The sequence below is a fragment of the Choloepus didactylus genome, chromosome 5 (genome assembly GCF_015220235.1).
Source record: "Choloepus didactylus isolate mChoDid1 chromosome 5, mChoDid1.pri, whole genome shotgun sequence".
Lineage (NCBI taxonomy): Eukaryota > Metazoa > Chordata > Mammalia > Pilosa > Megalonychidae > Choloepus > Choloepus didactylus.
Window position 1 is genome coordinate 56,926,347 of NC_051311.1, and position 5,219 is coordinate 56,931,565.

The 5,219-nt window shown below is 37.3% G+C and overlaps 1 pseudogene; it reads right to left on the minus strand.

Annotated features, from left to right (window-relative positions):
- Positions 1–4,141: 4,141 nt before the first annotated feature.
- LOC119534079 lies at positions 4,142–4,900 on the minus strand (annotated as a pseudogene).
- Between the last annotated feature and the right edge of the window lie 319 nt (positions 4,901–5,219).

Sequence of the window (5,219 nt, forward strand, 5' to 3'; positions counted from 1 at the left end):
TCATGGCGGTCTAGGATTGGTGGCTGCTGTTGCTGGGACGGATGGCAGATGTAGGGTTAGCATTTTTGGCGCGAACTAGCACTTTTGGCGCGAACTACTTCCGTAAAGAAGGCTGAGGGTAACTCAAGCTATTGTTGTATCGGCCCTGGCGGCCATGTTGCACATCTCCGGCATAGCTGAAGGTGGACTTCATGCATGCTATCTTAATCGCCCTCTACAAAGCCAGCTATATTGTTTTGTCATTTTCCTCTTTCCATAACCTCCTTTTTCAGTTGCACATATCAGGGTTATACTTGATTTGTAAAGAAATTAGGAAAAGTTACCACTTTTTTGATGCTTTGGAACACACTGTGAAGCAAAGAAATTAAAACCATGTCATCTTCAATGTTTGGTAGAAATTCCCTCTGACAATATTTTTTGTAGAAATTGAACAATTTAAGGTTTTTATCCTTAAATATATCAATTTTAGTCAGTAGCATTTTCATAACAGTATGCATTTCATCTAAGTTGCTTTTTTTTCCATTGAGTTTGCAAAGTTATATCAAGTTTCATTTTAATTTGTAATTTTACAACGACTATTGGAAAATTACCATTTCTCATTTTTCCTACTTGTGCAGTCTCCTTAAATAAGTTAGCAAGTGGTTGTTCTTTCTTCTTTTAAAAAAAAAAACAATGTCAATTAGAAATTTGATCTACTGTTTTTCTGTTCTCTACCTCATTAATTTTTCTTTTATTGTGATGGAGTTATATTGACAGATGTGTTTTTTCTTGGATGAAGTGATTTTTCCTTTCTTTTACCTGACAACTCTAAATCTCTTCTTCTGCTGACTTTTTCCAACTCACCTTATGGTTGCCAAAGGGCTCCTCTCTCTTCCTTTAAATTCAGTTCTCCTCCAAAACATTACCTTTAGGAGATATCCTCTCTGTATCCAAAATGAACTTTAATGTCTTCTCCTTGTGGTTTGGAGCTCTCTTATCTGAACACTGGGATGTGTTTTCACACTTAGGGGTGCTTTCTATATCTGGCCGTGCCTCCCTATCAGTAATAGATCTGCTGCTATCTTTCCTCTAATTCTACCAGAAAATTTTCCTTAGACTGACCTTGCTTTCTGCTAAGGTTTCTGACTTCTGATGGGAAAGTTGAAGATAGTCTTCTGGGATTTCAGGGGTCTCTTTGAATTTTGTTTCTTTTCAGTGATAGATAACTTGAAGTTTGGACATTATCTGTCATACATTTTCTGAGGGCACCAGCATTGAGTAGTTTCAGTTGTCCTTTGCTTTCTTGTGTGTTTGTGTGTTTTAAAGAGGATCATAGGTGTTTTGAATTTCCTTTGTGGAATTAACTCATTTACCCCAAATACCCAAAATGTCACATTCTGCATTTTGAAAAAAAGGAAAAAGTCAGAACAATGGATACATCCTTAAAATCTTAAATTATCTGCCATTTAGCTCACTTCTAACTGCTTTAAGTGGAGAAAAATAATAGGCAAAAATAATTGTTATAGTAAGTATGGGTTTTTTTTTTTTTGGAATTTCTCAACACAAAAAAATACAGAACAAAACTGAGATTTATAAAGAAAAGTGAGGAGCCATTTTTCTGTCTAATCAGGAAATGACATGTATCACTGACAAGACTTGAAGGAATTTGATTGTAAAAAGTGACCCAGTATAAATGAATATATAAAACAAACAACAAAAAAAAATTGTATCATGCATAATTTCCAGATCAAAGTACTGAGAGAGTGAATGCAAAGTCATGGTGCTGGGGAAGCTGCCAACACTTGGAAAAACAGCTGAAAATGCTTTACCTTGAATGAGAAAATAGAGATGATGGGGAACCAAGAAAATGTATACAAATAAACAGGCTATTGAGAAAAGTAGGGTCTAAATATGACTCAGATGATGTTGGGATACTATTTTAGCTACTTAATTAACAATTCAAAAGTAAGTTCTGTTCAAAAAGTTCCCAAAATGCATTCTCTCAGGCATGATCATGTGTCAGACCAAGGAAAGAATAAAAACTAGAATAATCAGAATTTTCTATTCAGTGGAAGAAAGCAAAAGCTTTGAATCCTGCTTGTGAGTAAGTAAGGGGTGCCATCATCTTTCTTTTATTTCCAGGATTCTTCCATGATTGGGGCAATGGAGTATAGGTTTTCCAATTATGATTGCTGGGATTCCTAGAAGGCTAACTTCTTGTCTGACCTCTTAACATCACTTGGCTGCTTGCAGAGCAGCACTGTGGCATTATCTGCTCTCTCTTTCTCTGGCCTTCTGAGAGCTGTGTTCTGGTAGAAAGCAGGTGACCAAGCCCTGTTCCTATCACATTTAGGAAGGAATCACTAATGAGGGGAATGCACCCATTTCTGATATGGAGTAGAACAAGCAAAACTGAGGGAAGAGAATATTAATGCTTCCTCAATTCCTATTTTAACTGTCACTACTAGACTTAAGCATGAACAGAAGTGAAAAATTGATAATGAATTAAAGATTGGCAGTCTCTACATATTATCCCTGACTGCAAATGAAATATATATGTAAGATAAATAAATGCTACAGAGAAAGAGAAAGCAGAAAAAGGAAGAAGGAATGCAAGAGGAAGTGCATTTTTTTCTTTTATTTTTTTTATTTAACAAGCAGCGATATCATGTTTGTCATTTTAATGCAGACACAATTATTAGGTTGCCTGTCATATTACAATATCTACATTTTAAAATTTTATGTCATTTAAGATACATTAAAACACACACACACACACACACACACACACAACTGCAAATGTGAGGGGGAGAAACAGGATGGTTCCCAACCAAATTTCCACACTTCAACAATACTTCTCTCATTCTATTAATAAAGTTTTAAGAACTATCATAATGACATGAGCTTGAAATTATCTAGAAGCATTTTATTTGAAGCTTATGACATGGCAGTGGTGATGTAAACAGCAGAAAAACAGGGGCTGCCAAGTAACCAAATTATGGAAGTAGAGGCCTGCTTTTTCCTACAGGAACACACCAAATAGTGATGGCAATGATCTTCTTACACCCATGCTTGGAGGACAGCAACATCAGGCTGCGTAACTGTATTCATCTGCTGGCGCTTGGCTGCGTTCAATGTACTGTTTGTCTATGAGAACTTCAGTACATTTCTTTTTTATTTTTTTGGAGAGGAAGAAGAAGAAAATGTTTTTATTCTTCACAACATGAAACTGACATGACATCCCATTAGAATAGAACAAGGATAAATAATGCTGTTAAAATTTTTACATTTCTGCTATCCTTTTCAGAGAAAGTTGTTAGATGCTAGAGCTCTTATTGACCTTAAGGACTAATTTCAGTAAAACTGTTTTGGTTTTTTAAAAAAGTAAATGGCAATTAATATATATCTTCAAACTGTGCTAAGTAGTTAGAAAGGCAAATATAAAATACCTCATGATAACAACTGGCAGGATTAGGACTGTTTTGTTAAACATTAACAAACATTAATCTCTCTTTTTCACTGGTAAGGCAATTGCTTGCTGTGGGTGTCAATGATGATTAACAAGTTTCTTCTTAAGTAACAGATAATTGACTGATCAAGAATGAAGTAAGTTTTCTTTCCCAATTTTGCTGTCTTTTGGAGCAGAAGCAAATAACCTTGTCTTACGAAACAGAGAGGCAAATATTGTGAAATACAGCTGTTGTGATCTGACAACTAAACTAGCAATTAAATGGGGCAACAAATCATTTTTAAGAATAATTCTTTAAATTTTTAAAATAACAAGGCTTCTGAATAATTTCTCAAAATTAGCTTTCCATTTTGGTACATGACCCAATAAACCTAACACATTTGCTCTGTATTTTGATCTGTAGTTTAGTAATTTCTTCTATTGACTACATTTTGCCCTTAATAAGGGTTAGAGTTGTGGTTTCAAACAATTTCTACATATAATACATTTATAAATAAGCTTCCATTTCACTGAACTTTTTTTTTCACTTATGTGTCTGTGGAAGGTAATTTGAGCATACACATACATACACTTGTATATATGTGCATGTATATATGTGTTTTCTTAGTTTTTAAGTTTCTTTTACTGTTAGAAGAAAACTAGACTATAGAGACGACTCTGTGAGTAACAGCATGGGAAGTGAAAAATCCTTCTCTAGGTTGAGGAAGGCAGGTACAGTTCATTGAAGGATGTGATGAGGCTGTAGTAACTCTTTTTGTCATCGGTTAATCTGCGATGCCAGGTCTCACCACTACAGCTACATGCACATCTGCTCCCTTGGCAGCATGACCTCTAGAGTAACATCTGTCAGAAACAGGATGTTGTTGGTTCAGCACCCAATGTTGACTGCGATCTTGCAGTAATTCTGTCCACTTTGTGTCCAACCTTGGTATCAAAGTGATCACTGACAAGCTTAAGATATCTCCCTCTGTAGAATGTCCAAATAATAGTTTATATGCCTCTACACTCCCTGAAGAATAGATATACACCTTCATTCCAGCCTCTCTCCATTTCTTGACTGCTGGAACTAAAGCTTCAAAGAACTCTGCTTTTATGTGCCCAGCTGTGAATGCCGCCTTCCACATGTGGCCCCGCGGTGGTCTTTCGGTCCAGAGACATCTCCCAGCACACATTACCCACCACAGCTTGGCTCATCTGTTGCAGGTCATCCACCCCAGATGCTGCAGCCATCAGAACAGCCCCATCCAGATGGGATTCTCTTCAGCCTGTTTCCTCATAAGATTGACGTCCTGTTGGCACTCCTCTTTTACCTAATTTGTCTGCAGATACTCTTTTAACATTTTCTTTGATGTAAGGAAATCAAATGTCCATCGTGAAAGCAATCAGAATTGTGGTACCTTTGATATCTAACAGGATCACAGTGACTTCAGCGAGCCCTGAAAGTACAACCATTTCCCAGCCAGATGCTACTACAGAATCAGCCTACTATTGGGGAGGGCAGAGGGTGGCAGCGGCGGGTGCTCCCCAAGAACCAACCTGAGAATCCCGCAGCACAGCGAAGACTTCCAAGCCGGCAACTGCACGTGGGGAAGAGGTCACCTCCGCTCACCTGGAAGTGGAGAAGCAGGCGGCCCCAGTACATTTCTTAATCATACTGATACTTGGCTTAAACCTGGCTCTTGACTGGTTAATCCCCTCTTGAATAGGAGCATTATGCCAAAGCACTTTCCCTGCTTTCATGATAAGAAAACTATCATGAAATAGTTCATGC